The 24,602-nt window shown below is 41.6% G+C and overlaps 1 protein-coding gene across 2 annotated transcripts in view; it reads right to left on the reverse strand.

Moving 5' to 3' along the window:
- The window catches only part of RGS17 (regulator of G protein signaling 17), a 177,861-nt gene that overhangs the window by 151,900 nt on the left and 1,359 nt on the right, over positions 1 to 24,602 (reverse strand). The window lies entirely within an intron of this gene.

Genomic DNA, 24,602 nt, shown 5'->3' on the forward strand with positions numbered 1-24,602 from the left:
CCAGAAACAGAATCATTCTGTAATCTTGTGGAGAGAGCACTCATCTGAGAAGTGGCAGAACCCTACATTTATTCCCCACCACATAAGGGTTAGGATGAGCCCTAAACAGCCAGAGATTGGTTTAAACCCTGAAAGATGAGGTTTTATCTCCCTCCCTATATTTATTTGTTGGTATTATCTATTAATGATTAATAGATAAATATGTAGCATCTCCACAACAGTAATGCCCAGTTTCATGTGGCACCTTCAAAAGCCAGAGTCAACTTCTCTTTGAGTTTTCTTTTTTTGATCAAAACTATGACCATTTGCACTTAACTCTAATTGAATTAAATAAGTAAGAACCAGATTCGACCATCCCATTAAATCAATAGGGCTAACTAAAGAGTAAGGTAATTCAAAGTAAATGGCTCAATCTCTTTGCTTCGGTTCTTAAATGGCACTCATCACTGTGGTATCTGAGTGCCTGAAGTACATATTTAATATTAAGCGTGTGCTTACATCCATCCCTGTTCAGCAAAGCACTTAGCACATGTTGAAGTGCTTTGCCGAATCAGGACCTAAAACACAGAACTCACTATAGTGGAGGTCCTACAGATGGGACCCAAGATGCAGGTATAAGCCGAATAGTGGAAGCAAAGTGTAATGGTTCTGTTCATGGAACCTTTATAAACATTCCCTACAATGGAAACTTAACATGTAGTAATACAATATATGAAGAGCAGGTGTGCAGAGGGGAGGTTGAAAAAAATGGATGTAGTGAGCATGGAGCTAGGAAATAGGTCTGTAAATGAAATTAATTTGTTTACTTTTAAAATACATCATGTCCTGAAAACATAATTCTGTGGAGGCACAGAGAAATTTTACAGCATTCAAACTCTACTCAAAGAGGTTGGAGTGGGTCTTTCACAGATGAGCTTTTAAAAGAAATATTTGTATTGAACGAAAAATTAATGAGGTACAAGGAATAACACAAAATGAACTGCAACAAAGACATTTTCCCACACAAGTACCATCTTGTCCTGGGGACAGATTTCTTTTAGTTATTAGGCAGGTTCATATTATGCAAGTGTTACAGAGTTCATCAAGTTTGGAAGAACTAAAACAGTTTAAGAGAGAATGCAACAGGGTTAAGAAATAAATTACAACAAATTTTATAGGCCATACCTACATTATCTAACTGATGATGCTAAACATATAGAAGCTACTGGGTTGTGTCAAGAAAGTGTGACATTATCCCATCCAGGGGCTGAAACTGCACCATTAAACTCAATGGAATTTTTGCCATTAGCTTCAATGGGAGCAGGAATGGGCTTTATGTGCCTTAATCACTGATCCAGGTAGGGAAGTGCAGCTTTCATGGGCCTATTCAGCAAAAGGAGGTGTGGGGTTTATTGTATGAAGCTGAGAGTCCAGACTGTCGGTAAATTGTGGAAAGGATAAATACATTTCTAAGTACTGTACTGTAGCCTAGCACCTGCTGATGTACAAGACACATCAGCTTTTCTCTAAAGCTACACTCCGGTTGACCAACAGTTGAGTACTTGTAGTTGCAGTTTTTCTTCAATATGACATCAAGGGATTTTATTTTATTTTATTTTATTTTATTTTATTTTATGCTTGACTGTGGCCTATAAATCTCCAGGAGTATCTTAGGCCTGAATCCACAAAGAGACTTAGGTACTGCAATGCTGAGCGTTGCAATGCCTAACTTTTAGGCATCTAGGAAAATCATTTGAATCCAACAAAGCCTGAGTTAGGTTCCTTATACAATGAATGATAGGCCCCTGGGAATGGGATGCATAAAAGTCAGCAGGTTAGGTAGGGACCTGCCTAAACTAGCTAATGAGCACTTAACTAACTTCTTTTAGGCACTTGTGAAAATTTCACCCTCTTCTCTTAAGCCACATTTCTCTGTTCCAAGTAGTTAAAGAACTATATCGAAGTGAAGTGTTAACCAAAGCATAGTAAAAAAAAGAAATACTTTAGGAAAGGGGAGAGGAGGCACAGAGAAGCCTCCTAATTGTTCTCCAGAGTCTGAGTTTTAATTCTGTTTAAAAACAAAGTTAGTTTCTGGCTATTATGGTTGTGGAGTAAATGACATACAAGTACCAGTATAACTGATGCAGCAAAGAGCCTGAAACAATAGCTTACCCCATTCAATGGGTGCTAACTCAAATGCCAGTGTAGGCCTGGCTTGACATGAGTAATTGAACATGGATGAGGCCTCATTTCTCGGGAAACAGGATTAGGGAAGTAAATGGATCACCAGGCTGGAAACTGAAGGTCTGTACAATCTAAGATAAGGGGAAATGCACAGGGAACCATTTACAGTGGACAAGATAACAATTGATAACATAAGCCTGGAGCATACGCTGAGGTAAAGAGTAAGTCTTGCATGCACAGAGTGTGAACAGAGCATTCTGTATAGAGATTAGTTCCTGCAAAGAGATCAAGCCAACCCCAAAATGTGTGATGCAATATATACTAAATTCCATGGAATGTGTAAATGTATGTAAAGGAAGAGCTTTGCAGTCAGGGTCGGCTCCAGGCCCCAGCACACCAAGCCCGTGCTTGGGGCGGCAAGCCGCGGGGGGCGCTCTGCCGGCGCCGTGAGGGCGGTAGGCAGGCTGCCTTCCGCGGCTTGCCTGTGGAGGGTCCGCTGGTCCCCGAAGCCGAGGGACCAACAGACCCTCCATAGGCAAGCCACGAAAGGCAGCCTGCCTGCTGCCCTCACGGCGCCGGCAGAGCGCCCCCCGCGGCTTGCCGCCCAGTGCTTGGGGCGGCAAAATTCCTAGAGCCATCCCTGTTTGCAGTGTATTCTTTGGATGCGTGATATACCCTGTACCCACCCTCTATTCTTGAGCCTGATCAATTCAAGTGTAGTTTGATTGTATGCCAATAAAGAAACTTTAGTGATGAGTTTGCAGTCAAGCTGAGTTCTTGGGAACTGAGCGGATAAGCTCTCAGAAGCTACTGAGTGGATAAGGTCTCAGAAACCACTCCAACATACTGTACTTCTGGATATTTTCCTTTGTAAGTTGCAAATTATGAGCAGAAGACATTTACATTTCTTATATTTCTAAACTGCAATTTTTATGATTACATTTAAGCATTGAATAAGTTCTTCACAGATGAGATAACATTTTTGGCCTGGGCTCTGACCACTGCTATATCCTAGCAACATTTTGTTGTACTGTCATTTTCACTCCTTTATTTTTCTTCTGTATCTCAGCTAGCTGAGGCTTTAGTAAGCTAATTGTTACACTTAAGTTTTTCTTTTTCTGACAGGCAGTATTGCAGCTGTACCCAGATTACATTCCCACTAGTACACTGGGAAGCAGTCAAGCTATACAGAAATTTCGATTTCCTCTTTAGTGATTTTGACTAAATCATCCATAGTCCAATAAATCAAATCAGATTGTCACTCTGTCTGCAGCAGCCAGCACAACTGATCATTTACCAACACAGTCATCAGGAAGGGCCTATTTTCTTCAGAATGGCTATAAAGGCTTCTCGGGGGGGGGGGGGGGAAAGCATATGGTGGTGGGAGTTGCCACCACCTGACCTCCCCTTTGCATAAAGTGTTTTAAGGCTAAGGGTTTCATTGGGTGTGACAGCATCAAGTTATACTGCCCATAATGGGGTTTCATTGTCAAACCAAGCATTCTTTTCTTTAACACTTCAACATCCTCTTTAACACTTCACCCTTTAACATTTATACAGCCCCCAACTACTTAATTCCCTCTGAACTCTTCAGTGTTTATTTGTACAAAAGCAGCTTTTAACTCCTCACTTTCTTTCTTGAAATTCCATTCTGATCCAGGGGTGCTGGAACAATTTTTATAGTGGGTGTGCTGATGATGGAAACCATGTGTTTGCATGTGCTATTACTACTTCAAGCCATGGGGTGTGGCAGCACCCCCAACACCCCTAGTTCAAGCACCACTGCTCTTATCTTCAAAAGTGACACATTTCTCAGCCAAATTCTTTCATCAGCTCTATCTAAGCTCATTTTTTATAGCTTTTGCACTTATTTTTTAACTTAGTACATTTTGCCTGCAAAGCTATACCCACTATACCTCAGGAGGTCATCTAGTCCAACACCCTGCTCAAAGCAGGACCAATCCCCAGACAGATTTTTTTCCCCACATCCTTAAATGGCCCCCTCATGGATTAAGCTCACAACCCTGAGTCTAGCAGGCCAATGCTCAAACCACTGAGCTATCCCTCCCCCCGACATTACATGACATTTAGTATATATTGCATCACATGTTTTGGGGGTGGCTTGATCTCTTTGTAGGAACCAATCCCAATACAGAATGCTCTGTTCACACTCTGTGCATGCAAAATATGTAAGAAAAGGAAAGGAAGTATGTGAGTGACCACTCCTTTTTGGTATGTCTCTAGCAACACATAGCAGGGCTGGAGGGGGCATGACTAGTTTAATTTTCCAGAAAGGGAGCTCAGCTTTTAAAAGTTGGGTAAAATACTGTCTTAGTGCTAGAGTAATTCCAGCATAGAGGACCTGCAGAGGACACTTAAATAGTGTGTGGTAGGTTTTGTGCTCCCCGTCTATGCTACAGTTAATTATACTGGAAGCCAATAATGAAGGGAAAAAATGAAAGATGCTAAGGATTACAGTATTTTGACAGGCACTCCAAGAATTTGACCTTGGTGATGACTCACTGGATATAATAGCCCTTGGTAGAATTAGAAGCAGATTAGTAAAGACAAGGCCAACAGTCATTAAAATAATACAGCACCCTCTTGGGGGGGGGAGGAAATCAAAGGGGAGTAAGAGGTGCAAAGAAAGAAGGAGAGAAATATTGATTTTTTTCACTGTGTTTTACTACTGTGTTTCTTTTATAGCTAGACATTTTGAAATCCCGGTGTTTTTGGTGTTGGTTATGGAAGGTCAGGCTTCTCAAGAGGCAGGGTGACCGCTCTGATCTTAAAAGGGTTACCTCATCAGGATTGTTCCAGCATTTGTAGCCAAATAATCTGAAGTGAAAACAAGGGCTGCAGATGCAGAAAGTAGTTGTGCACATTTCCACTGGCCCTGAATAAGCATGGTTAGAGATCTTGGTCTGAACTGAATGGTGATATAAACAGTAAAAAGAAGGGTCAAGGTTTACAGCAGTACTGATCTCTTTCTCTGTGTATATATATATACATACATACATACAGAGAGAGAGAGAGAGAGAGGCAATGAAAGTTACCTGTACTAAGTGGGTGTCATTTGCACATGGAATAACCAGACGTTAAAGCTGGAGGAGGCTAACTTTTACTTATACATTCTTATTCCTTAAGGTAGTGTCTTTTCTTCCTCCCCTCTTCTGCTGAGTGTCTAGATTAGGAAAATAAACCAAGGTTAAATAAACCAAGGTTAGGTTTAGGTTAGGGCAGCGTTAGCTGACATGCACCACTCCTTGACCCTCACTTAGACAAATCCACTCTGCAGAGCTGAGCCAAAGTATTTTAGCTAGGCACTGGAGGTTCCATGGCTTGGACTTCCTATAAGAAGTACTGGCAGATGACTCTGACCCTACCACTTTCCTTGCTTCCCAAAGGAAGGTGAAGAGCTGGAGGATTCACTTGGAAGTGGATTCTCAGGCATCCTCTATTCCCTCTCATGGCCCATTCCAATCTCCTTTCTATGATGCAACAGGGGAAACCTGTAGAATAGAGCTCCATGACATGCAAGGATGCACCCTCCAACCCCCTCCCTCCCCATTGAGTGGCATCTTCCATCCTGCCTTCTACTCTCATACAGATTAACTCTACTGGTTGTACTGGAAGTGGACACTCAGAGGATGCGGCAGGATTTGCCCCTAGTACTAAGACACTTTTGCCCTCAATTGCTAACATGTATGATGGTACAAACTGCATCACCTTTAAATTTGGCTCAGACATCTTACTATTGCTTATAATAGTAATTCATGATACTCTGCATTTATGTGGCATTTTCAGCTCAAGGATGTCAAAACTCCTCAACCATTAAGTTGACAAGAAGCATATGAAAGATGGTAGGAGATGGATACAATCAAATATAAACAGTCTATGTATATAAATATATAAAGTTGAAAGCTTTCTAGATTATTATACAACTAAAGTGAGTGACATCTATCCCCATGTGCCCTGCATCTTAGCCATTGCTAACTAGATGACCTCTTAGGAGGAGAAAGGTTTTTAACAATTGTAGGAAGAGGGGAAAGTGGCCTTGTAGACCAATTTGGGGAGAGCATTCCTGACTCTGGAGATATGGCTTTAAATCCTCATGTGAAAATTGGTTTGGCATTCATAATTGCCATTAGTCCCCATCAAAAGCTCCACCTCTTCAATGCAATTCAGCAGAGCTGGTGATCTTGGTTCAAGAAGGACGCAGGACTGCAATAACACTGGCTGCTGTAGTTCAAGTTTAGGTGCACTGAGGGAGTTGTCCAAGAAAATGTGTTCAGCATCTACTCAGAATGTTGCTATGCACCCTTCCTTCATTTTCTTGGCCACTAAATTGACTCATTTTTTTGTAAGTACAGATGTCTAAATCTAAAACAAAAGCCATTTTTAAGTGACAAGAGTTCAAAAAAGCATCTGAAATCATGATCTTTGTTGACTTCCTTGTAATACAACCACCAAAGCTTTTTTAAAATTTTAAACAAAAGTAATTGAGAATGGGCTGAAGACAGAAATGCTGAATTTCAGCCTGGAGGAAAGTTTTACAGAAATGGAATGAAAATATGCTGATAAAGTTTGGCCATCACTGTAATTAAACCTTAGACCACTCTCTCTCTCCTCCCTCCCACGTGCAAACACTTTGCCATCAAAGTAATGCAATAGGGTAGGAACCATAAAGACATCAGAGATATCAGCTTCACCTTCTGGCTCTTTCCAAAGTGACCTTATGTAGCATGGCCAGGCAAAAGTGAGACTTTTCAAAACAAAATTTGGGATCCTAGGCACTTAGATGTACTGTAGGGTTTAATCTTGCCTATGCTGACAACGGTGCACATGGAAAAAGTGAAAAGATCACAAGGTGAAGCCCCAAGTAATATTAGATATCATGTGGAGAGAATGAACGAATGAATATATACAACAGCTCAACAGAGGGACTACAGCACGCACCAAGCCCCAACAAGCAAATTGCTCTGCACTTACAAATGTCATGCTGGCAGTTCTGGTATGCCATCACGCCCTACACAGGAAGGATTTCTTTTGATCGTGACACACCTGCTGCATATGCTGGCTATATGGCCAGCTTATCCCCCTGGACCAGTGGTTGTATTCATCTAGGAGAGGGAGCTTGCTGTGCTGCTGCAGCTGCTGTTTCATGTTATTTATGGTGAAAGGGACCTCTACCACTGGGAGCCACTGAACAGAAGCTTTGAATCAGCACACTCCCTGACTGTATCCCTTTCCACCTGAGCCTACTGACTTTTGCTTGCATGTGCAATCTTTATAATGGCATTTCTTGACTACCCCTTGCTTACCCAGGCAATCATAACATCCACCCACCCACACACAAAGATGGTGTGGTATAAAGGTTTTATGCTACATATCAGCATGAGTTTGGAATCATTATATTACTCATGAGTGGTGAAATGATGAGTCAGCAATGAGATTATTCCATAGAATGCCAATGAATTCTTTCTACCACATTACACCATTCTAAATAATAATAATACCTAGCTCTTATATAGCACTTTTCGTCAGTAGATCTCAACACACTTTACAAAGGAGGTCAGTATCTTATCCCCATTTTACAGATGGAGAAACTGAGGCACAGCATAGGGAAGTGACTTTCCCTGGTCACCCAGCAGTGGAGCTGTATATATTCCATCTGTACTGCTGACAGACCCCAGGTGGTGGTGACCAGGATCAAACCTAGGACCTTTGGGAGCTTAATGCATGAGCCCCTATTGCATGAGCTAAAAGACATGCTTTTTAGCCAAGGCCATAGCAGACTCATCAAGTGCTAGCTGGTCTCACTGCCACTAGCAGAGGACAGAGGGCCACACCAAGAAGGACTGGGTAACACACGTATGCCACCAAAGCTACAAGAAAACTTTACCACGTTTTTACAGAGTATTTTTTAAAAATATTAACATTTTGTCTATGAAGCCAGGAGCCTTATTTATCAAGAAGCCAACTGCACATGCCTCAAAAGGAGCTACAAAAGCCCTCTTAAAATGACCCAATAGTTTTTTTCTATATACAAGTATGTCACAATTTAAGATTTGATACCTTGGAACCTTCCAGGCCTACTAGCAAGTGCTCTGTATGCCACCAGAAATCTGTGAATCCCTCCCTTCCAACTCTGTGGGGTCACAATGTTATCTGAACTTTAACCCAGCATTGAATCTTGCCTGTCCTGGCCTTGGCCAGTGGTAGCTTGGGATTAACCAGCCTGTCCACTCCTCAGGTCAGAAATCCAATCATAACTTTGTAAAGAAATGAAGAACACAATACAAAAATCTTAACTCCCTCACAGCCAGGCTATAACTGCAACAGGTGTTTAGTCTTAGCATCAGACTTTCAGCAGAAGAGCTCTAGTCATCACCTCCTGCTGGAGTTTTCACAGATCACATATAAATCAGGGTGACCAATGAGAGCAAGAGCCCAGGAAGAGGACTCTTATGGGGTATTCTGTTGATAGGTGAAGAAAAAAAAATGATAAAACCCCACACAAAAAAGTGAGAGAATAGACTATTGGTTAAACACTACCTGCCTTCTAGAAGTGCTCAGGTTCCATTAACATCCAAGGACTGATCATCAGAGAGGACTGGGCCATTTTCCCCAGCAGAAGTGACACCCAACGTTGACTTGCAAGAGATTGTGATTGGTCATTATCTGCATAAAATCTCCAGTTGCCCAATTTACTAGTCACAGCCCAAACACCAGGAGGCTTGAACTGGGAGTAGGGGAGAGACTAGGGTGATGAAGAGGGGCTGCAGCAGCAGGGTACACCATCACCTCCTTCAATATGCCATCTTGTGCTCCAAAATCACAGCTTCATTTGAATTGCCCTGTTCATCGCAGTAAAATATTGATGGAGATGCCCTGTGACTGAAATGCAATTGATTACATCACACTGCTGATCAAAACACATAAAAAAAGAGGAACTCAAAAGATGCATGAGCATATTTGGACATCTGCACAGTTTACTATAAATGAAGTTTCATTTTGTCATCTCAAACGGGCAGAGCTTGTTTTATGGGTGACAAATTATTCCCTCTACAATGTGATCCTTGAAACACTAGGGCAAGACAGAGTAGCCAAATATGGATGCTGAAGGCAGCAAGCACTATTAGCCTTTTGTCCACCAGTGATAATATAGCTAGGAACTCCATCAGCTCATGCAGAGACTTTGCAGTGCAGTAGGTGATCTGTGTGCCAGAACTGCTCCCCTCGTATTTCCATCCCATATACACATATAAGATGCACACACAGTATATTATCCAGTTTAAGGGTGGTTTACCTCCTGCATTTCAGACTGCATGTAAACAAATAATCAATATGACCCTGTCAATTCCTCTTTGATTCAGAGTGCACCAAATATCTGGCTGGAGACAACCATGCCAGAATAGATCCAGCCATATAATCTGGCAAGGTTTAACATGTCAGAAAATATTAAATTGATAGTTATTATAATTTATGCTACATTAAAGGGCCCTTTTATCTCTCCAATATTAAATGTGGTCCAAATTCATCCCTGGCGTTTGCAAACGGAATTACACCATGATGAACTTGAGCAATACATTTTCCAGTCACATTAGTCTTAATTTGTCTGTGTCCAATTCAAAATCCTCCTTTAACACAGGCAAGCCATTTCACTTTTGGGATGAATAAGCCTGTGGTTCTTACTTAATCTCATCTCAAAAGTACAAGTAAATACCCACTTGTTGAAAAACATCATGTGGTTCCCTTCAAATAATCAAGAATCACCTGGTCTTAAAATCAAACGTCTTCTGTTTTTAAGATTAGTTGCTTTACTTGTGAGTGCATCCCAGATGCTTGATTGATTGCCAAAGAGAGCAAACACAATCTCTTCATTATGCTAATATTGAAGTAACAGAAGTCTAGTGACATTTTTTTTTGACAAATGCTAATGATTACTTAATTCTCCAGTTAGTATAATCACGTTGATAATGCCTTTGGTACTGATGTCAATGTCATGTCTGATTCTACACAGTTGTTCAGCAAAAGTCACCAATTAAATAAAATGTCATGATGCATCTTATTTCTTCTTATGGCTGGGGGTTTTCTGGAATCATCCTATGAAAATATCCACATTTCAGCATTAAGGCCTGGTACCTTTCAGTTCAAAGCTAGAAACTTGGGCTTCATATTATCAGAAAGAGGGATTCCTGTTTTTCCATGGGAATAGACACTGAGACAGAAGGTAATAGCTATCTCTCACTACATATGCTACAACTGAACTGGTGACCTAGATAGATATAAAGGGTTAATGTATGGTTGATGGAATATAGGAGAAATTATCACTACATCCTCAAAGTCTACTAGCATTCCTCAGTAATTCTGCTTAGCATAGATTGTCAATAAAGCCTTATGTCTTTAAAAGCACTGTACAAATAGTAAGTATTTTCCCCATTTTTGAATAGACTCAAACCAAGACACAGAGTAGTTAATGGAGTCACCAAAATACCTCACAGAAGTAAGTGGCTGCTGTTTCCGCTGAACTACACTTTGTCTCGGTACACAAGAGTTTGGTCTGACTCTATTAGCCATTAGTCTTCCTTTTATTATGGATCCAATAAACTGACCAAATAGGTTCAACAGTTTCTCAAGCTCCTATTCCATTTATCTTTATGCTCGGTGTGAGATACCAAGCGTCAGTTGCGAGAAAAAGGCTTAAGAAAGATGAGAATCAATCAGGCCCAGAGCAGCCTCTGTGAACTTTTAATAGATCTATGAACTTGCAGAGAGTCTTAATTTGAAATAAAAATAAACAAAGAACATATAAACTTACCTGTTTTCTCCACATAGCTAAAGAGAAAAGTTACATGGCCAAGAGCAGATGGCACAAATATTTCCCACATGTCATTGTGTAGCGCCATCTTTTCCCTATCCAGACTGATGCTTGGATGAAATAGTACAGTATTTGAGTCTATTTTAGCTTTTCTCTTCAAAAAGAAAGTTTTTAAGCACCTTAGGGGTAGGGGTTCTCTTTGACTATGTGTTTGTACAGTCCCTAGCACATTACAGCCTCTGTCTTGACTGGGTTTCTGGGCTCTACTGTGATATTATTACTACTAACAACAGTGTGGTATAATTGGTCATAATATTCAATTGCCTGCACATTAGTAATTACCTATAATGTTTCTGCAGAACAATCCTGCAGAGGCACCACTGATGATGACAGCTTTAGGCATTTATAAACTCTAGAACTATAGTTTACTTGAGCATCTCTTTGACAATTAAGTTGTGCATCCAGAAGGAACAGATTGATATACACCTGATAAGCATCTTTTAAAAATGACAGTGAAATGTGACATGCTGCATAACCAACATCATGAAATGAGACACCTGAAGCTTTGCGTTGACTAGTTTATAGTCTCTGTGTTATTGTATTGGCTATGGTTCTATCTCAGTAGTTTATGGAATGACAAGGTATGCAAATGTTGCTAAAGTTACTGCATCAAGAATCTGGGTAGTGAATGGGAGTTTCACAATCGTAATGGAGTACACAGGTTGTGAAGGGATTTCCTTTCAAGTTTCTCTCAAGGTTATACAGAGTTTCTTTCTGAGGGCCAGTATCTTTCCAGATCTGTCTTGGATTTTGTGAGTGAGCAGTGTTGTTAGAGCTCGATGCCAAAAATGGTTTGGGAGGGCTGAGAGTGGACAATTGCCTGCATCCTCTCAAATAACAGTAGAGCTACTAATCTGAAGTCCACTCACCAGGAGCTCCCCAAAGGAATTCTGAAGGCATCAGAACTACTTAATATTGTTTTCATATACTCATTTTCTAGGGCCATACTGTGTGTTAACCTGACACATTTTTTTCAACCTGAGTAAACTAAATATAAAATAATAAAGGGTAAACCAAATATTAAAGGCGGAGGACATATTTCAAATACTTATTTTTGCCCTACATGCACAGTGTTTTTCAGATGTTCATTATAAAGATATTGTAAACTGTACATAAGCAGCTAAGGACATGTTATGTCTTTGGATGAAAAATAAAATACAGCCTAATCCTGGGGTTTATGTTAAACTAGAAAGCAATTGCTTAAATCTTTATTGGACTTGCTGTATTTGCAATGTACAAAAAATAATGGGCCAAATTCATCCCTGATGTAATTCCATTTGCTTCAATGGAATTGCACCAGGGATGAATTAGGGCCATTTTATTGAAGAATTTTATCATCATTTAGTTAAAGATCTTCAAGGGCTGTGTGCTTAACTATGCTGCATGTAAAGGAAGTTTCCTTTATTAGAGTATCAGAGGGGTAGCCGTGTTAGTCTGGATCTGTAAAAGCAGCAAAGAATCCTGTGGCACCTTATAGACTAACAGACGTTTTGCAGCATGAGCTTTCGTGGGTGAATACCACGACTTGCATCTGACGAAGTGGGTATTCACCCATGAAAGCTCATGCTGCAAAACGTCTGTTAGTCTATAAGGTGCCACAGGATTCTTTCCCTCTTTATTAGAGTTAGTTATTGGCCTGACTAACAACTGCTTACAGTAGCGAGCAAGACTCAGAAAGTCAGTGCGGCCCCTTGTAGGACCAGGCATCTGTCTAGAAGCAGGTCATCACAGGATTAGGGCCTAACTTTGCTGCTGTTGATAGAATATGCACGTTTCTGCAGAGTGTTTCTGGTTTAAATTCTCTTCTCTCTGATGACTACCATGATCCCACTCAGCTCTGTGATACACTCTTAGAATTTTTTTTAAAACTGACTTCAGTACACAGTGATTTGTGATTAATTACAGCCCAAAAACATGACACAAGAAGAAATGCATCTTTCATTACCATGGGAAGCACTGAAGCCAGTAGCAGCTATATGTGACAGTTTAACTTTTCAATATAAAAGATTTATTGGGAGCTAAATAGTATCTGAGCCATCAGGCAACAGAAGCTGCAAGCTGGTAACATTTAATGGTCATCTGAAAGGACAGGAAGCCATGTTAATCAAGCTTCTGTCAGACTGGGAATCACTTCAGTAATAATGAAATGGAATTACACAGAATACTGAAAGTATATATATTTATCCTTGTTTCTAAATTTTAATTGAAAGGAGGGACATTTTTTAAAAGTAGCTTTATTTTAAGAACAGAATGCTTTTGGATTTCAAAAAGAAAGATAAATCAGTGGTTCTGAATATTCAGTTTCTACAAATGACTGCACTCAAACTCAAATTGTAACCCATTAGACTTTATGCAATTTGCCACTGGGACTAGGTAGGTGTAACAGTCAGTGCATGGAGATGTGCCACGTTGGGATGGGCAAACTTATTTTGATCCCTGTCAAACAATGTTGACTCAGAATTCTAACAGGCACCCATACACTGAGTTTGTTGACTGGACAAAAAACAGAGTGTATGAGGAGAGCATATAAAATGTATTGCTCATAATGCCCCCATTTGTGCCAGACTAGCTTTCGGGAGAGGGTAAAAGACATGGGTTCTTCTAAACTGAAGGTTTCCCTTTAGCTAGAAAACTAGCATTTTAACTCTCCCCTGCATAAAAAATGTGGATGCCTATAGTTAGATACCTAATGTTATATTTAGACTCTAACCCTCCAAACACTCATGCACATGCTTAAATTTACTACCATGAGTAGTCCCATTATTTCAGGAAATAAAAAGAATGAATAAATAGAGAGCTGAATTGCTGCCTGATTTTCCTCAGAGTGCTGAGCTCCCACAACTCTCAAAGAAGTCAATTAGCAAAACTTTAGGCACCCAAGTCTGAAAATTGGGGCCTGATGTTTTTTGTTTATAATAAAAGCAGATATAAATTAATTTCACAAAACCTGAAATGTTGAAAAAAGTAGTTTGAGACAGGGTTTGAATATTTTTCAGACAACTACCCTCCCAAAGACTGCACCTAGGCCAGGTTAAAGACATCTGTTTCACCAAGCATCCAAACAGTCACACGCTTGCAATTTAAATAAAATAATTATGCTCTATATTCCATTGTAGCATTGTCAATTTTCTATTTCATAAATATTGACATACATAACTTACTTCTTGATTTACTCTGCTTTCTATTTCCTCTTCTAGAGCATGCTGTATCGTTCTCTGAATTGTTTTGTATGTGAGTAGTTCCCTCGTCTTCTTTCCCCATCCACTTCTATTGGTTGTTTTGTGAAGTTATATTTTGCTTCACTTCTGGTGTTTGTACATTGCTAATTTTGATTGGTCAGCCTAGTTACACGCTGGTGGATTTTTTCCCCCAAAATAATAATAACAATAAAAAATCACATGTAAGCTTTCTGTTTTCAAAAAATCATTAAAAAAATTACCACTTTTTAAAAAGACAAGCAATAACAAGCTTTGTAAAATGAAAAAAAAATTACACTGTGATGGGGTCTATCAGACTCTCTGAGGCTCACTGCTGGAGTCCTCATGACCCTGCCACACCCCACCCCAAAAAGGGCAGTAGAGAGGGTCCCCCAAGCTGTCTAGGGCCCAGCAGACTAGTATAAGAAGAGCTGAAGGGCCATAGTGAGTTCAGTTTCTTGCTGGAGCTGAAGGAGTGTGGCTGTCTGGGTTATAGGACCTTGGATGAGACAGTGCTGCCAGAAGCCAGGGAAAATGAGAAGGAGCCCTGGGCTGGTTGTGAGGACTCCATTAGGACAAGGCTCTGAGGTAAATGTGAAGATAGCACAGGGCTGTTGGGAAGTGGCCCAGGGAATCAGCACAGCAGTGTGACTTAGATAAAGGGATATAGCAAATAGTTGCTATTTACAGGGTTCCTGGGCTGGGACCTGGAGTAGTGGGTGGGCCTGTGTCCCCCAATCCCCATTAGCCATTGGGGGAAGTAGCCTGGACAGTGAGGCACCCCAGAAGCTGGGGACTGAACTATAGTGGACCCGCTGGACAGCTGTAACCAGGAAGCCCCAAAAGGGTGAAGACATTGGCTCCAGAAAGAGACAATCAGAGAGAGAGCAGGTGTGCATTTGACCAAGGGGGTGCTCACAAGAGATGAGTGCACTCTGTTGCACACACCAATTAGAAAGCAGAATGAAAACAATGTGAACATTTCTGTGAATTCTTTTATGGATTTTTTCTTTAATCCACTCTGTTGCCTATAGACAGTCCAACCAACCCCCTCCTGAGCGTGACAGTGAGTGCATGCTGATTTCTGGCTGCTCCTGGTAATATGGTGATAATGAATGAGGAAATGCATTATAGGAGCTATGAACAGGAACAGCTAATGGGAATTTTAAGAGGGCTTCTCCAGGTGAAGGAGGAGTGATTATGTGACCCTTGGGGTAAGTTTGTCTGTGTGTTTGTGGTGTGCTTGCTGCTGGAGTGGCAGGGCTACTCAGGAAGATCAGGGCTTTAAAAAGCCTGTTCCTAAGTGACCAGAGGAGTGGCTAATGGGAGTTTTGCGAGGGAGTTTACAGAGGGGGAGTGTGGAGGGGAGATTGATACACTTAACATTCTTTAAACTTAAGGAAAAAACACCCCCTGATAAAAACAGAACCTCAACAAAGGAACTAACTTCAGAAGTAAAAAGAGAATGCAGGCAGAAGTCCAGCAACAGAATGGGGGCTATCCAGTTTATTGCACCCAATGCAGCATGTATAATTACCTGCCCTATGGGCAGGTGGCATATGTGTGCATTTGGTGCAAGGAGCTCTTGGCCCTCAGACCATGTATGGCATGTACCTCAAACAGAGGTTGCTGCTTGTGTTGGGAAAGCCCCTGGCGGGCTGGGCCAATGTGTTTATCTGCCCTGTCTGCAGGTCTGGCTGATCGCAGCTCCGGGCCAATGGGAGCTGCTGGAAGTGGTGGCCAGTACGTCCCTCGGCCCGCGCTGCTTCCAGTAGCTCCCATTGGCCTGGAGCAGCGATCCGCAGCCAGGGGGAGCCGCGATCGGCCAGACCTGTGGATGGGGCAGATAAACACACTGCCCCGGCCTGCCAGTGGATTTCCCTACACAAGCGGCGACCCCTGTTTGAGAAACGCTGATGTACGGGCTTTGGCGACCAGGGTGGCTCAGCTGGAGGAGCTAAGGGAGACAAATACATAGATGAGACTTTCTGGGACACAGTAGAACAGTCCCACCCGCATCTAACAGCCTCTGTGCTGTTGAGGAGGATGAAAGTCTCAGGGAAGGAGAACATCCAACTGGAGCAGAGGGAAACGATCCCATAGTTGGGACCCTCCTTCCAGATGATGTTGTGGTATCATCTCACACTGAGGATGCCTCTCCGGGGGAGGGAACTCAAGTTATTAGAAAGAGACAGGTATTAATAATGGGCGATTCGATCATTAGAAACATAGATAGCTGGGTTTGCGATGACCACTTGGTGAACTTGCCTGCCTGGTGTGCAGGTTGCAGATCTCTCAAAACATCTAGATAGACTTACATATAGTGCTGGGGAGGAGCCAGTGGTCGTGGTACACCTAAGTACCATTGACCTAGGGCGGGATAGAAGAGAGGTCCTGGATGCCAAATTTAGGCTGCTAGGTAAGAGATTGAAGTCCAGGACCTCCATGGTAGCATTCTCTGAAATGGTTCCAGTTCCACATGCAGGGCCAGTTAGGCAGGCAGAACTGCAGGGTCTCAAAGTGTAGATGAGACAATGGTGTAGGAACACCCAAATGTGTAAGTAGATCGGGAATGTTTAGAAAGAAATGATTAGGTTTATTTCTGTTTATTTCTTATGGCTAGTGGACTCTTCTGTGGTATCCCCAGATGATTTTGTTTCTTGTAACCTTTAAGTTGAACCCCCAAGAAAGCTATTTTAGGTGCTTAATTTTTGGAATTGCTCTTTTAAAATCTAGCAAAAGCCTAAGTTCCAGATGTATTTTCTTTTTTGTTTTTAATAAACTTTTTTTTTTTTAAGAACAGGATTGGATTTTTGGTGTACTAAGAGGTTTGTGCATATGTTTATTTTTTAGCTGGTGGCAACAGCTAATTTCCTTTGTTTTCTTTCTCAGCTTTTCCCTGGAGGGAGGGGTAGTGAAAGGACTTGAGGGTACCCCACAGGAAGGAATTCCAAAGTGCATCTTCTTGGGTTCCAAAAGGGGTTTTGCATTTGGGTGGTGGCAGTGTTTACCAAGCCAAGGTCAGAGAAAAGCTGTAACCTTGGGAGTTTAATACAAGCCTTGAGTGGCCAGTATTAATTTTTACAATCCTTGTGGGCCCCCACCCTCTGCACTCGAAGTGCCAGAGTGGGAATCAGCCTTGACAGGTTCTCTTAAAACTGGATGACTGGGCAACAAAATGGCAGATGAAATTCAATGTTGATAAATGCCAAGAAATGCACATTAGAAAACATAATCCCAACCATACATATAAAATGTTGGGGTCTAAATTAGCTGTTACCACTCAAGAAGATCTTGGAGTCATTGTGGATAGTTCTCTGAAAACATCCACTCAATGTGCAGCAGAAGTCAAAAAAGCAAACAATGTTGGGAATCATTAAGAAAGAGATAGATAATAAGACAGAAGAGATCATATTGCCTCTATATAAATCCATGGTGCACCCACATCTTGAATACTGCATGCAGATGTGGTCACCCCATCTCAAAAAAGATGTATTGGAAATGGGAAAGCTTCAGAAAAGGGCAACAAAAGTTATTAGGGGCATGGAGTGTCTGTCATATGAGGAGAGATTAATAAGACTGGGACTTTTTGGCTTGGAAAAAAGATGACTAAGGGGGAATATGATAAAGGTCTATAAAATCATGACTAGTCTGAAGGAAGTAAATCAAGTGTTGTTTACTCCTTCTCATAACACAAGAACTAGGGGACACCAGATGAAATTAACAGGCAACAGGGTTAAAACGAAAGAAAGTATTTCTTCACACAACTCACAGTCAATCTGTGGAACACCTTACGAAAGGATGTTGTGAAGGCCAAGACTATAATAGCGTTCAAAAAAGAACTAGATAAGTTCATGGAGGATAGGTCCATCAATGGCTATTAGCCAGAATGGGCAGGGATGGTGTCCCTAGTCTCTATGTGCCAGAAGCTGGGAATGGGTGACGGGATGGATCACTTGATTTCCTGTTCTGTTCTTTCCCTGTAGGGCACCTAGGGTTGACCACTGTTGGAAGAAAGGATACTAGGCTAGATGGCCCTTTGGTCTGACCCAGTGTTGCCATTCTTATCCTGCAGTGTGTAGGCTGCTCATCCTCTACAGTTTGCTATGAGTGCAGATTAAGGTGCTTTAGTACAGTGGCCAAGGGATGTGCTGGCCACTGCTTCCTGCAGCTCCCATTGGCCTGGAGTGGCGAACCGCGGCCAGTGGGAGCCTCAATCGGCTGAACCTGTAGACGTGGCAGGTAAATAAACCATCCTGGCCCGCTAGGGGCTTTCCTTGAACAAGCGGCGGACTGGCTTTTAGAACCACTGCTCTAGTACAGTTGTTTGGAAGATTCCCTGAGGTGTCCCTTCAGGACAAGGCCAGTTTTGGAAAGTGCAATTCACACATACCCCAACTGCATCCTCCTTTGAGAATGCACAACACTTGCATTTCCTGTTGAAGATTTTGGTATAATTCAACAGCACAGAATGGTTTTGGGTATCAATGAATGAAGTCTGACAGTTAATTAGCACTGGGTGCAATAAGCAACTGGTTATGATCATGTATCAAAATGTGGTGTTCGTTTTTGAGGAAATTCTGCATTTTATATTTAAACTTAATGTGTGACTATTAAAGGCATTGTCCTTCCAAGAGTAGCTATAATGCAAGGTCAAATGATTCATTTCTCTTACCTCTGACATTTATTTCATTTTTTATGTTCACTATAAGTGTTAGCAATGCTTCTTTGGGAGTGAAATGAAGGGGAAGAAAAGAATTTTCTTACAACTTTTAGCCCAGTGATACGGGAACTCACCCATGACATAGGAGATCTTGGTTCAATTTCTCCCTCTGCTTGATGAGAAGGGATTTGACTAGGCGTGTCCTACCTCTCAGGCAGAAGCCATACCACTGGGGTATGGGATATTCAGAGCTGGGTCTCTCTGTCTCTCCTGCTGAAGCCATTCCACTGTGTATAATTAATTATACCCATATTAGGCAAGGGAGAGTGTGAGAATGACTCCATGATCCAGTAACTAGGACACTCACCTGAGGTGCATCTGAAAAAGTGAGGTTTTTTTTACCCACGAAAGCTTATGCACCTGTTAGTCTTTAAGGTGCCACTGGACTCCTTGTTGTTTTTGTGGATACAGACTAACATGGCTACCCCCAATACTTGTCACCTGAGGTGAAAACCCCTGTTCAAATCCTCTATCCTCAGGAGGAAAATGGGGAAATTGAACCCTGGTCTCCCACATACAGAATGAGTTCACTAACCACTGGGATAAAGGGAGGATGCCTTTCTTTCCCCTTACCCCTGCCATTTTGTGTAGTGTTAGGTATGCTCACAGTACACTTACTGGATTGGGCCCTGTGGGCAAGAGAGGTGTTGTCCCACCTGTCTTCACCAAGTTTGAAGATTATGCTGGTGAGTGAGATGTTAAAGCACGGAATGCATGTCCAGAGACAAACTCAGGTGCCTACAGGACCTTTTTACAACAAAAATGTAGGTGCCAAGGGCTTGTAGGAACCCACAGAGTTAGGTGGAAGCTGAGCAAGAATTTTGAGGATCTTGGTGCTGCCTAAATATTGGACATGGGCTACTAAAGTGGGAATTAGGTCCCAAAGTCCTTTGGTGAACCTTGGCCTAGTGAACTTCATAGTCTGTGGCACTTCTCCCTTTTTGGGGTAGGAATTTTGGTTTTGGGATTCCATATTTTTGGAAGGAGATGATAGGCCTAATTTTTTTGTAAGGGAAACTTTAGAGTCACTGAAAGGCACTCAGTTACTGCTCCATTCTCATATGTGGTTGTGTTTGGGAAAGTTTTCTTTTTTTATATATACAACTTATATGAATGGGATATATGAAACTCGGCTGTGATTCTGGTTTTTACTGCCCCTTCACCTGAAGTCACTGATTTCTTATTGCAGTATTGCACTTGAGTGCTCAGCTGTGGATGTTGACTTTTAGGAAGAAAAATCATTAACGTTTCTTTAGAACCCCTCTACAAGCAAACTTAACAAACTCACCTGTAGCCATTATATGGACTTTGAAACCAGATAATCCCAAAATCGGGGTCAATATTTTGGGCCCTCCCATTCCTTATTCTGTCCTTTTAATTACAGTACCCAGACTCTTCTCCATGGGAAGGAGGCTCAAGGTAAGAAGCTTGGTGAGGTTCCCTTCAGAGATTTCCTCCCCTACACTGTGCCTCAAGGGAGAAGGGGCAGGGTTTACCCCCACCACATTATAAGCTGTAGATGTCGCCTCTAACTGCAGATCCCACAGAAGCCATGGCTGCCTGTGCAGAGTTCTGCACCTTTTGCCTCTGCACCAGCTCCACTCCCTGGATGCACTTGGCTCTCAACATTTGGAGCAGCATTTTGGCTCGCATTGCTCATGGTTGCCCCTAAGGCAGTGGAGGACTCACTGAAGGAGTGTTATGTGGAAAAACATAATACAACCTAGGGCTGTATTATCTTCTAAGACTAATTTCAGTGAGTCTGGAAGGTGACTATGTGCCCACTCCACCTGTACCCTTTTCTAATGCCTGCCCAGGCTCCACAGCCTCTGGCAGCGTGGGACCTAGATTGCACAGAAAGTCTCTGCAGGGTCAAGTGAGATTTGCGTCAGTAGGGGAATGGTGTGATGAAGGTGGCTGAGCCCTGGCAAAGGGAGGTGAGATTTGTAGGAGGAGAATTCACTCTATTTGCGGCTATATGGGGAGGACTGTCTGGATTGGGGTAACTGCTTAAAGCCTATTTCTATTCCTCTGTTACTAGGGAGCAGCTTTCACTGAGACCAATTTAACTTGCATTGGTATATGCCAGGAGTAACGCCACAGAAGTCAATAGGTCTCTTTTTTTTTCCTGCATGACTTTTCTCTCTGCATAGTCATTCACACCTTTGCAAAGTGAATGTAAACAGGTGGATAATGCTACCAAGTGAGATAGATACCTACAGTGCACAAGTGTAAGGAAGTGGAGAATAAAGCCCAGTGGAGTTACACTGGTTTTATACTTGCAGTTGAGTCTGATCTTCCTAATTACAATGGCAGTAAGGGCAAAACTGGGCCTCAAGCATCAAAAAAAAGAACAAGTATTCAAACCAGTGTATGTAATCAGAATGATACCATCCAAGAATGTTCATATCCTATTAGGTCTAACGGGGGACCTTTAGACACCTAAAGGCTCTAATAAAAACAGGCATGCAACACTAGAGGATTTTTTGCCATAGAAAGTTATGTACCTGTCAGTTCTGTAATTCAGAGCATTGTGCTGGCTTTTATGTTTTGTGTCTAGAAATGTGACAAGACTGGAACAATACAACAAAACTCAGAAAGGCTATTCATGTAATAAAAAATGGAATGTGCATACTTAACAGAAGTCACAGTAGATACCAAACAGCTTTTGGCATCAGCAATCTACACAGAAAGCAATTCAAGCCCACGGCAATATTTTTCTAGGAGGGCTAACTCATCTTGCCAAAATAATCTGAGAAATGGCCAGTTAAGAGCTACCGTTACAAGAAATGGTAACGGTCGGTAATGAATGGATAGATACCACAGTCCAATCTGATGTATATTTCATACATATTTAAGGACAAGTACACTGTTTAACCTTGGTGTTATGAATCCAATATTCTTTTGGAACTTCTCAGATTAGTAATCATGGAGAAAATGACTTTTCTTTACAGCCTATGCTATGGGCAGCTCACTACAGCTATGGTTTATGGAAAATAAATTCTACATTCTAGTTACACAAATATGTACAACCTATAAATAAACCTAGTAATCAAATGAATGGCAGTTAGCAATTAGGAAATGATCTCACTCCCACTGTAGGCACAGTTACATTTGCAAGTTTGGGGCCAGATCCTTGGTGAAATTGGCATTAGATTCCAATGGGGCTACACTGACTTACACCAGCTGGGGCTCTGGCCTTTTATTTCCCATTTTGAATCCTCAAGAAGTTCCTTATAACTGTTGGGAATTTTGGTTCTCAAGAGAAGAGGACTTGTCAAATATTACTCCTGGGCCTGATTCTCAGTCCCTCCATTTCTGCACTTGAGACAGGAATGAAAGGGCAAAGACTACTTTTAACCATCTTTATGCTCCCCATATTCTGGGCACATGAAGGAGCCTTCCCAGCCCAAGGTATTTATTAGAGTAGCCTGGGGAAGACCCTAGTTTATGTTCTGCTTCTTATAGTCCTCTGTGGTCTTTGTGAAGCCATGAATAATCAGTGTGCTGTACCCCTGCCATGTAAAGGGCTGGGAGTATGACTGGCATAGGGCCCTTTACACCACTTTTCAGTGGTTGAGAAGAAATTCTGAGGAAACTGCTTCTACACACTTTAAGGCCACTTTTGTTGCCAGAGCAGCATATCTGGGCCTTAAGGCCACTGAGAATTGGGCCTGTTGTGTTTGTACAGGTTAACATTGCATACAAACAACATGGAAGAGGAGCATGGCTACCTGTTATTTGGAATGTGAAATTAATCCTAGAAGAAAATTCAATGTTTTCATGTTGGTTGGAATGTCATTCTCTCTCTCCTTCTCCCATGTCTGTGGAAGGTAATTCTCATATTCTGTATCAGTTTCTTTACTTCACATAGGCAGAGTTGAATATGCTAATTTTGCAATAAGCATATTTTGGAGTTGAGAAGTCTGACTTGCTTTGCTTGTGTGGGAACATACAATACATTTCTGGAAGATGGGAATGTTCGTCACAAACTGGTAAATCTACTCAATGGCATAATCAATGTCACAATATAGCCAGGCAGTTTCCATGGATTCCCATTAAGGGGTGGCAAATTTTAAAATCTGTTTTAGCAGGAATAAATCGAACTCTCTTTTGTATATCTGAATGTATATTGTACATTATGTTAAAGATATTCTGGTGATACCACAGAGCACAGTCGGGAAGAAAGCAGGAGAATTGCAGTGGCTGGGTTGTACATGCAAAATATGAACTTCACTGAACACATTCAATGCTCTGTTTTGTACCATTTTAAAAAAAATCAATATTAGAGCTGGGGGGAAACAATTTTTCCATCCCATGACATTTTTCCTGTCCTGAATGGGGGTGGGGGGGAAGTCAATCTAGGAAAAAATTCATAAACCTAAAATACCAACCCCCAAGCAAACCTGGTTTAGGACAATCAAAAGGTTGTTTTGATTACTTTCAAATATTTTGATTTCAACCATGTTAATTTTTTATACTATTAGCTAACATTTCAAAGCAATGTAATTCTGAACTGGAAAACTATTTTTTTTTAATTTTTGAAAGTGTCAAAGCAAGACATTGACAATTTTGATTTTTTTCCCCCCAAAAATGTTCAAGTGGAGAAATTTGTCCAAACCATTCCTTTTAGATTCAATTAATCCACCTTTTCTGACTCCCTCCAAAAAAGCTTTGTCAATAAATTCCCAACCAGCTCTATTCAACATGCCCTTTGCTAGCAAATTACCCAGAAATGTTCAGATAATTTTCCTGAGATGCTGCTCTGACTCTATAAATACAAGGTTCTGACAAAGCAGTTCAACCTCATCAATGCAAATATATACCAAACATAATTATTTCTCCCATAATGCTGAACTCTGTACAACTCCTAAAGAAAGTAGCATAATGTTTTAAAGCATACCACAGCTGACAGTTAAAAAGGACCAGCTCTGACATAAGAGTTGATGATGAAATGTAACCCTGGAGATTCAAACAATTAAAGCTTAGATTTAATGGTAGTTCCTCTTTGATAGCCCAGGAAAAATCTCCTGAAGTTCTGGTATGATAGATTGTAAAAGTTTCAAGTTTTCTATGTTTCACCACTAAACTAGCAACAAGTCAGCCAGCATACTAAAGATGCTAAGCCATTAATTTAGGGCATAAAAAATAGCCTAAATATCACCCCAAGCTTCTGGCAAAACTTGTATACTAAATTAAATAATAAAATATAAACAAATAAAACCCAATCCTCTGTTTTCCCCTTTTGGGTCCCCATTTTCTTGCAATAACAATTTTTCTCTAGCTATGACATTTTCCACTCATTATTGACTGTACTTCCCTGCACAAGTAGGGTTGCCAACTTTCTAATCGCACAAAACTGAATACCCAAGCCCTGTCCCTTCCCTGAGACCCCACCTGCTCATTCCCTCTCCCTTGGTGGCTTACTCTCCCCTCCCCTCACCTCACTCACTTTCACTGGGCTGGGGCAGGGAGTTGGGGTGCGGGAGGAGGTGAGGGCTCTAACTGGGGGCCAGAAATGAGGGGTTTGGGGTATGGGAGGGGGCTCTGGGCTGGACAGGGAGATGGGGTGCAGGAGGGTCTGAGGGCTCCAGCTGCCATGCAGGCCCTGGGGTGGGGCTGGAGATGAGGGGCT

This window comes from Mauremys mutica, chromosome 3 (assembly GCF_020497125.1).
Source record: "Mauremys mutica isolate MM-2020 ecotype Southern chromosome 3, ASM2049712v1, whole genome shotgun sequence".
Taxonomy (NCBI): domain Eukaryota; kingdom Metazoa; phylum Chordata; order Testudines; family Geoemydidae; genus Mauremys; species Mauremys mutica.